A 10,637-nucleotide genomic window follows, 5' to 3' on the forward strand; every position below is an offset into this window, starting at 1 on the left:
TAACCTAAACCCAATCTAACCTAACCTAACCTAACCTAACCTAACGTATGACCTATAACTTAACATATAACCTATACCCTAACCTATCCTAAAACCAAAACTACACCTTACCGAAACCTATAACCTAAACCTCATCAATCGCATGATGATGATGAGATGGTAGCGTAATTTCAAAACTAAATTTCTTCAAAACATAATTTCAAAACATAATTTCGAAACATAATTTCGAAACAAAATTTTTTAATAGCATAATTTTGAAACAAATTTTATTCAAAGCATCTTCAAACAAATTTTTTTTAACGTAGCATAATTTCAAATCAAAATTACCCCAAACCATAATTTCAAAACAATTTTTTTTCAAAGCATAATTTCTAAACAAAATTGCATGAAAATTTAGGTATTGAAATCCTAATTAATCAAATTTTATTCTGTCATTATACAATATAATTTTAAAGTAATTGAATATGCATAAAACTTTTGAGCACTCGCACGTGGCCTTTTTGAGCAAGAAAGGGTCTTGTAAACGTCTTCAAACCTGCAAAAACGCATGCACACACACACACACTATATTAAACTCCAAACCATAAACCTACAAGAAAACATCAAAAGAATCTCAGCTTCATTAGGAAGAGGATGGGGTATAGGAGGGCCTCTTTATTTGCCATGAGCATATGGAAGTGATTAACATTTTGACAAATAGGTGTATGCCATGTGTGCTATAATGGTGGGTGTGTAAGAGATGTGTAAGAGTGGTCAAAGGATTCACTTTTCCCAGCTGATTTGTGTATACACGTGTGTGTAGGTGTGTTGAGTGGGCAGATGGATAGTCTCTCTCCTCTCACTCCATCGGTGTGGTCCCTGTCTCAGCCAGATGGATTTTGTAAGCCGAGTGGTGCCCTATAGTGTGTGTGTGTATTATCCCAAGAGTGTGTGTTAGGTGATTATAGAGGCGTTGTGTGTGTGTTTCCATACCACCCACATCGCTAACTATAACCTAACCTATAACCGATACAATCTTGCATGGTGAATGGTGTGTATTCTAATCCAACCATTGCTGTCAAGGCGTTATCTTAAATAGATCTTCCTTTGATAAAATCTTGTTGGGGAGGAGTGATACCCTTATCCATAGTGGGATAGATTCTTTGGAAAATTGACTTGGCAATAAATTTGTAAGCTATTTACATCATGGTTAAAGGCCGCCAATGTTTCAATTGGAAGCATCATATTTTTTTCCAACCAAACCTATAATCTAATTATTAGTTAGCATTAACTATAACCTAACCTAGTATTTGATGCACAACTGATAACCTAACCTATAACCTAACATGTTGCCTAAACCTTACCTATAACCTAACCTAGTATATAACTTAAAACCCAACCTAACCTAGAACCTAACCTATAAGCTAATCTAACCTAGCCTATAAGTTTACCTAACCTAATTAACCTATAAACTAACCTAAGCTAGTTTATAATCTAACCCATAAACTAACTTAACTTAACCTATAACCTTAACTTAATCTAACCTAACCTAACCTAACCTATTCTAACCTAACGTATGCCCTATAACTGAACATATAACCTAGACCCTAGCCTATACTATAACCAAAACTACACCTTACCGAAACCTATAACCTAAACCTCATCAATCGCATGATGATGATGAGATGGTAGCGTAATTTCAAAACAAAATTTCTGCAAACCAAAATTTTTCCATAGCATAATTTTGAAAGAAATATTCTTCAAAGCATACAAAACTTTTTCGTAGCATAATTTCAAATCAAAATTACCCCAAACCATATTTTCAAAACAATTTTTTCAAAGCATAATTTCTAAACAAAATTGCATGAAAATTTAAGAAAATTTAAGCATAGAAATCCTAATTAAAGAAATTTTATTTTGTCAATATACAATATAATTTTAAAGTAATTTAATATGCATAAAACTTTTGAGCACTCGCAGGCAGCCTTTTTTAGCAATAAAGGGTCTTGTAAACGTCTTCAAACCTGCAAAAACACACACACACACACACACACACACACACACACACACACACACACACACACTTTATGTTAAACACTAAACCATAAACCTACAAGCAAACTTGAAAAGAATCTCAGCTTCATTAGGAAGAGGAATGGGTATAGGAGGGCCTTTTTATTTGCCATGAGCGTATGCAAGTGATTAACATTTTGACAAATAGGTATATGCCATGTGTGCTAGAATGGTGGGTGTGTAAGAGGTGGACAATTTTATGATTTTTGGCCTTCCATAACTCCCACATATGATCTTCGATTTGAGCAAAGATGATAGATCTACAATCTACGCATTGTGCTCTTTCCATAGATATGCTAGATGATATGGTTTTACCTGCTATATTTTTAATTCCATTTTGGGGGGGAAATTTGAATTCAAATAAACTAGCTGTTTGGCCTGTTTGAATTCAAAAGTTGTCCTTTCATTACTTTCTTAATACTAAAGGTTTGACTTCTTTAAACTGCCAAATAAAGAGGCCCTCATAGACCCCATTCTATTCCTAATGGATACGAAGGAGTAGTCAACAAGCAACATTCTCACCTCCGGCAAGTTGTTGGGCACGAGATCTGCAGTAGGTGAGGAGGACGAGACCAAGAGAAAAGGCACACAAATTAGAGAAATGCTCAGTGAAAGACCTGCGTTTCGGTTTTTGCAGGTTCTGTCAGTACAGACGCTCTTGCAGGCGCAAGATTAAACATCGGAATACATATCTATATAAGCGTCAAAAAAATCATTGATACAAGCGTGAAAAATTTGAAGATGAAAATGTTTAAAGTGTTCATCTCCCTCCATACTTATCTGCACAAATACCGACGCCCGCCATTGTCACCCATAATTTGGCGTCGAAATTTAAGTGACCTCTTGTAGTATAATGTCATAAAATCTAATATCTACGTATCTTATGATTTTCTCATATTGAACTAAGCATTTAATGTGGGAAAATGAAAGGGAACAAGAGTTAGAATATAGATATGTGGTTTTAGATCTATCTCAACACGAAACCAAAAGGGAGAGAAGGCTACCTCTCATTAAGGGTCCAAAAGAGAGATGGTCTATCAAAGAGAAATGACCAGATAATGGAGATTAAAAGACCTCCAAAGGTTAGTGTTAAAAGTCCTTAGACCTATGACCTTTAGGTACTTTAAACCTGAGGCAAGCTAGGTATGTGCTTGAGGTGCTTGCCTTGCTTGGGTTGACTAAGGTGCTTGAGGTGCTTCTCGTGCTTGATGACTAAGGTGCTCGAGGTGTTCAAAGTCAAGCATGACTCCTACAAAGGAGGGGGCGATCCCTAAAGGTAGGGACATGAGAGAGAACACACACACACACACTCAAGGCAAGCCCGAGACATAAGAGGCAAGAAGGACACATGTCAAGCAGCTACCCATGTTGTACTCATGGTGTGCATGAATCCTATTGGATGGTCTTTAGGGAGGTCCAATGAGAATTTACATGCATTTTATTAATTACTAAGCTCTCTCTCTCAAAAGGGAAAAGAAGGAAACATGTCCAAATGCTATCTCTATTGCCTGAAATGATCATAGCCTGTGATTGGCCAAGCTTGGCAAGGGCCAATAGTGATCAAGCATGAGTAAAGAGACAGAGGGGTCTACCTAGGCAAGGAGGGGACTCATTTTGGGTTATTCTCACATGACACTCACACTCTCTCTCATTGTGTTGAGCAAGAATTACTCCATCTCCTTCTCCAAGTTTGAAACGTAGAGAGCCTACACCAACACCTCTTGGCTATGGGATGCAAATCTAACCAAGAGTCAAGCTTCAATGGCATGCTCATCTTCTCTACCATCTATATTACTATGCTAAGCTAAGCTCCAAGAGTAATCTATCGTGAGGAAACTACTTCTTTCTCGTATGGTACTTCTTTTTCCTCTTTCCATCCCTCACTCCCTGCTAGCTCTCTCCACCTTTGAAGTTGTTTGAGGTATTGTTTTTGTTTTTGCAAGGTAGTACTGGCATAAATTTTGTGCATGAAGTTTACCATCTTCATGCATCAACAAGCTCTCAAGGAGCACAAAGATGTATTGTATCAAGTCTCTCTTTAAGGGAGAATCTATAATACAAAAGCCTTTTGGAGGGGGGAATCGGCTTCAAGTAAATCTCGTCTTCAACTATTGTCAATTTCTCTAATTTTCTCTCTCTCTCTCTCTCTCTCTCTCTCTCTCTCTCTCTCCCTCTCTCTCTTTTACAAGTATTGTTCATGCCAGGTGTAATGTTCATTTTTCTACCTTTAATCCACTGCTCTCCTTATGCTCTTTAAGAATTCTCTTAAGGAAATGCTCACTATTGTTAATTTAATTCCGATACAATCAATGTTATAGCCATATTCTGTTACAGAGTGGGGCTATTATCATATTTTAGTGTATTAAATATGATCAATTGGACAAGTGGTGGCATTTATCCTCGTTTTTTAATTCTTTCCAATTCTTATGTGGATGTGCGAGTTTTGTGCACCTTATGGATATTCAAAGCTTTGGGTTTGTGCGAGTCTCTAATTGAGATACAATGAAGACAAGTTTAGATTTCAAAGCCTCAAATTGTGTGGGAACACTACACTGAATAGATGGTACTTTCTTTTCAGATGAAAACTAGCTTGAGAGGGTGCGGACAAAGGAAAGCCTATGAAATTTAAAAAGATTAATGATAAAACTAGTATAAGAGCATGGCTACAAAAGAAACCCTATGTAATTTATAATAATAATGATAAAACTAGCATGAGAGCGTGGCTACAAAAGAAACTCTATTAAATTTTGTTTTAAAAAATCTCTTAATCACACTCGAAAGCTATCACAAAGGGAGTATCCATAATTGGGGGCCGTAGGTATGTCTACTAGGTGATTAAGTGGATAGAAAGTCCACTCATCAGATCAATTGGACATGCATCACATCAATATCACATTGGATCATGAGGTGAAGAAGATTATTGGATGGTTCAAAGAAATTGGTGGCACAACCTCCCAAAAAATTAGTGCATGATAGAAGCTATACGTTGAATTTTAATAGTCGTACCACCCATTAATTGCACAAATTTCATGTGCTAGAAAATTGTTTTGAGACTCAAATACTCCCAAGGTGTGTAGGTGATCTAATACACCATCTTTCTATATTCAAATGTACGCAAAGTCGAAATTTCCTAGTATATGAGGTTGCAGAATGTCATTTATCCAAGCATACATCAATCATGAGGTGCCAGCGTTGATGAGGCCTTGCAGGCTGATGGTGCCATTGAGCGAGCCATCGTCGAAGGCGAGGACCTCCACTTCGACGCCGTGGAAGTCGGCGGTGCAGCTGGCTTGGACGGTATAACCACGCATGGAGCCGAGGAGCGTGGAGGCTGGGTCAGCGCCGTGCGTGACATTGAAGGCGAAGAGCTGTGTCTGGCCGAAGGTGCCGGTGGAGCCGGTGGGGTCAATGGGAGCGATGAGGGTGTCCATGTCAGGGGGGGTCAGCCCCACTTGGACATAGTACTCCAGGGGCCTGGACTGCACGAGGCTCCAGGATGCCGCCCGTCGTGCGTGGGCTGCTGGCATCACGAGTATTAACAACATGAGGGCAACGTTTAGGGCAACCTGGATTGACTGCTGCCTCTTCAACAACAACGCATGAGCTGACCCTTGAGAGTGATTATGCATGATGGCTTCGATTTGTATGTGTGTGTGTGCGGGCTGACGTGGGCGTGGCAGGTGCGTGTGCGAGCCACAGAGAAAGGGAGAGATGATCAGTTGAGAGAGAGAGAGTCTTATGAGAGAGTTCGATAGTGGGGGGGAGGGATGGAGAGATCTGTACACTTGCTGCTTGATAAGAGTATTGGTGCTGGTGCAGCTATGTATATAATAGCGCCTGGCGTGCCGGATGTTGACTTTGTATATCAGCAGCCATCATCTATCATCAGATGAGCGATGACGCGGCGCCACACGTGCGCAATTGAAACAGTAGACACGTGCGCAATGAACTTGACGTTGCATGAGGTCGTAGATGAGCATGCATGCAGCGGGTTTCCTGCAGTCTGCGATGCTCTCTTGCCTCCATTGATAGCTAGCTATTCCAAACCAAACAAAAGCCTACTGGAATATAGGGCCACGCCAGGAGTTGGAGTTTTTTTCCCTAGACACAAAGATGCTCGATTATTGGGTTTTTCATAGGCTCTAGTAGAGAAACCATTCAAATCTCAATGATAGATTCTTTGCACTCAAGCTCAATGATGCACAAAGATTCTTTCTAGACACAAAGATGCTCGATTATTGGGTTTTTGATGGGCTCTAGTAGAGAAACTAGTCTTCCTTGGTGGGCCTTGCTATATAACATCTATAGAATATAACATGACACATTCAAATTGACATTCATTTCAAGTTTTGTAATGTCAGTTTGATTCATCTAAAATACATGCACCCAAGGTACACTTGATCTCATCTAGGAAGTCTGGTTTTATTTCAGAAATAATGGTCAAGAACATAAGCAATTTAAGGTCCGTTGCATGTCTTACCAAGCATGACATCTTGTATAAACTTGCAAGTAGCCTCCGGATCGAGCTTGTGAATATATGGCATTTGTTACAAAGCTCCCATGCGTGACTACAAACTGGGAATAGTTGGGCAAGGTCATTGTGCAAGAGAACACATTTGTTGTTGAAGGGATCTGCCAATGTCCTACTTTCTATGTTGACATTTTGTCTTACGATAGGTAAAAATTCGTTTGGATTAACACGGATAGCTCGTCTATAATTATAATATCTGCCTCTTTTATGTCCAAATATCACTCATCGGTCTCATGAATAGAGAGGGGATACTATCGATTCAAGACTGGTATCTTGAACTAGTAATGGATTGTAGACGCAATGCTGCTAAGTCTTGTTGTTGCCGCTCCGATGGAAAAGCACCCAACGATAATACGCACGTGAGAGCAGCAGTAGTGTCTATTTCATTTTTTTGTCGACCTCGTTAATCCCTACATATGTGAGGTATGCCGTCGTGCAGGAGGGACATATTTTTAGATTGTGAGCAAAGATGTCACATTGCATGCTCCAACCTTTATACAATGCAGTAATTTCAGACCATGGCCTAGCATATAGACGATAAGTTAGTTCAAGTTGTCTGCAGTTTTCTCCCTAGCTTATTGACGCTTGGACTCTAATCTTGTAGGTCTTAACAACTTCATACTGACACCTAGTAGTGGGAAACGAGGACATATATAGTATGGAATCAATAATTTAGACACCTAGTATAATATCAACTATTTAGAGCTAAAGTAAGGATGCACAAGGTCAATTCACTACTTTGATACACCACATGCATTCACTACTTGTGTATTCACTATTGTAATACTTCACATGCATTGGCTAGCAAAGAGTTGTGTGTCTTGAATGGCCCGCAATAACGTGGAGATAATTTGGATGTGGGTCCAGTCTTCAGACTTTCTGAATGCTCTGGCACACAAAAAAATACCTCTTCACCTTCCGTGAAGGTAACTTGCCGACGTTTCTCATTAGCATACTTCTTATACGGATCTTGTGCTTGTCGAACATTTTGACGAGCAAGTCTCAGCATTTCCATATGATCTTGGAGAAACTCCTTGACCTGTTGGAGCTTCTCAGTTGCCAACCCCACCGTCACTGGTGATCTAGGTTGAAAACCATACATAAGCATGAATGGACTAAAACCAGTTGTAACATGCTTAGCACTATTATATGCAAACTCAAGAATAGGAAGATAATCTTCCCAATCTGATTGCTTCTTGCCAACGTATGCTCGTAGCATATCCTCTAGCACTTGGTTGACTTGTTCCATCTGACCATCTGTTTCAGGGTGATCAGCCATACTTAAATTAAGTTGTGTACCCAATCGTTTAAAAACAGCCCTCCAAAAATGACTGTTAAACTCGGGATCACGATCACTCACAATGTTACTTGGCAATCCATACAACCGGTAAAGATTTTCCACAAATAACTTAGCTAATTCTGGAGTCTTAATGGTTGACTTGGTTGGAATAAACTAACAAAGTTTAGTCAACCGGTCTACGACCACCCATACCGAGTCATGTCCTCGAATAGTGGTTGGTAAACCCACAATAAAATCCATGGAGATACTTTCCCATTTACCATTGGGAATCTCTAAAGGATGTAAGAGTCCTCCTTCTTTCAGGCACTCTACTTTATTATCTTGACATTTTTGGCAATGCAAGACATAGTCTTGAACATACCCATGTAAACCTGGCCAGTAAAACTGTCGTCTTACGAGTGCATAAGTTTTCTTAATTCCCGGGTGCCCTGCACTTGGACTATCGTGACATTCATAAAGAATTTGGCACCAAATGTCCGCGTCCTTCGGTACACACACTCTCCCCTTGTGGAGTAGGTACCCATCATCTATGGAAATATTTTTCCATCTCTGCAGTTCATCACTCGAAAGAGGAGAACTGGGTGTGGAGGAAACAAAACCACTACCAACATTGGAGTGAGAAGGATCCCTCTTTCTAACAGAGCTCCACAACTTGGAGTATGCAGTATCATGCTCGCACTTACCTTTGAGAGATTCCAAAAACTCACTCCACAATTCCGTGAAAGGAGAGAGGATCTCTGGCATTTGGCTGAGAGCATTAGCCACTACATTGTACTGCCCTTTGCGATATCGTAGCTTGGTGTCCTACTCCTGAAGAATCTCAGCCCACCTGGCCTTGCGACCCTTCAAATCACTTTGTTGTGTAAACCACTTGATACTGTCATGGTCAAACACAATCTCGAACTGTGCACTATACAAATAATGTCGCCATGTCTTTAAAGCAGACACGATTGCATAGAGCTCGCGTTCGTAAGCAGAGTAATTCTGCTGTGCTGAATCCAGCTTCTTGCTTTCAAATGCAATTGGCCTTCACTCCTACAGAAGGACTGCTCCAATCGCACGATTACTAGCATCCCTTTTCAAAACGAATGGCTTTAAGGGATCCACAATAGCCAAAATCGGAGCTGTGGCTAATGTGTCCTTAAGTTTGTCAAAACTTTGCTGTTGTTCTAATCCCCAATGAAAGGCCTTGCCCTTGGCTTTCAGTTGATCTGTCATGGGAACAGCAATATGGGCATAGTTTTTAACTAATCGACGATAAAAACCTGCAAAGCCTAAAAAAATCTGGAGCTCTTCCAAATTTTTGGGAGAGGGCCACCTCCGAATGGCATCCACCTTGGATTGATCCACGTGTAACCCTGCAGCCGAAATAACATGCCCCAAGTAGTGAATTTCCTCCTTGAGGAAATCACATTTGGATTCCTTGGCATATAACTGATTTTGGCGTAACAAATGAAACACTTGTTTCAAATGTACTAAGTGCCCTTCCTCAGATGCACTATATACAAGAATTTCATCGAGGAAAACGATAACAAAATTTTCCAAGTATTGTCTCAAGACACTATCCATCAGTGTCATGAACGTAGCTGGAGCATTGGTTAGCCCAAAGGGCATTACCAAAAACTCATAATGTCCAAACCTTGTTCGGAACGCTGTTTTGGGTATATCTGCAAGCCTGATGCGTACTTGATGATACCCAGATCTTAAATCAATCTTTGAAAATATACGAGCGTGGGTGAGCTTATCAAACAACTCATCTACTCGTGGCAATGGGTACTTGTTCTTAACAGTAACAACATTTAATCCACGGTAATCTACGCACATGCGCATAGTACCGTCCTTTGTCTTCACTAAGAAAATGGGAGAGGCCCATGGTGAAGAACTTGGTTGAATAAACCCTCTACTGAGATAGTCAGCAAGCTGTCGTTCCACCTCAGCCTCCGAATGACTCATTCGGTAAGGCGGTTTACTCACTGGCTTACTGCCTGCAACCACGTCTATGCCATGTTGCACAGAACGTGTTGGCGGTAGCCCTGGTGGCAAATCATCTGGGAACACATCCTTGAATTCCCTTAAAAGTTCCTTCAATTCATTAGCAACATTTGCTTGCTTTGAATTAGTAGACATAGCTGGAAGAGGAGAGAGAGAAGAATGCGACGTTGAGGAAGTTTTATTCAAAACTTTATCATCATTAAAAACATCATCCACATTAGAAATAAAATGGCACAGTGAGTAACACAAAAAAGTTATTCTATTGCATCATCAGAAGCGAGCTTCATAAGCTCAACTGTACAAATAAGTGGTGAGGAAGGTACATCCTTCTCCCCCAACAACAGCACGTGCACACCATTGGATTCGAACATTAGACTATTATGCTCATAGCTACGTCTAAGGGATGATCCTAAACTATGCAACCATTCACGACTAAGAACCACATCCGCCCTCTCCATATTCATGACTTGGAAATCCAAAGAGGTACGGTATCCTTGAATTTCCAGAGGTACATCTTTAACCTGAGTTTCCCATATCTCAGCATCATGGCCGTTAGTCATTGCTACCTTGTAGCGATGGAAACTCGGGGTTTGGGGAAATTTGAGTCGTTTCACCAATTTATAATTGATGAAATTGTGCGACGCACCATCGTCTACCAAGATCCGCACCCTGTGCCCTTGGATAGAGCCATGCATACGCACCAACTCATGTGGTCCGAAAGTCTGCTGCCACATGGAGGCCGTGATACAGCACTCATGCACC

The sequence above is a fragment of the Adiantum capillus-veneris genome, chromosome 28 (assembly GCF_014529385.1).
Source record: "Adiantum capillus-veneris isolate H3 chromosome 28, ASM1452938v2, whole genome shotgun sequence".
In the NCBI taxonomy this organism is placed as follows: Eukaryota; Viridiplantae; Streptophyta; class Polypodiopsida; order Polypodiales; family Pteridaceae; genus Adiantum; species Adiantum capillus-veneris.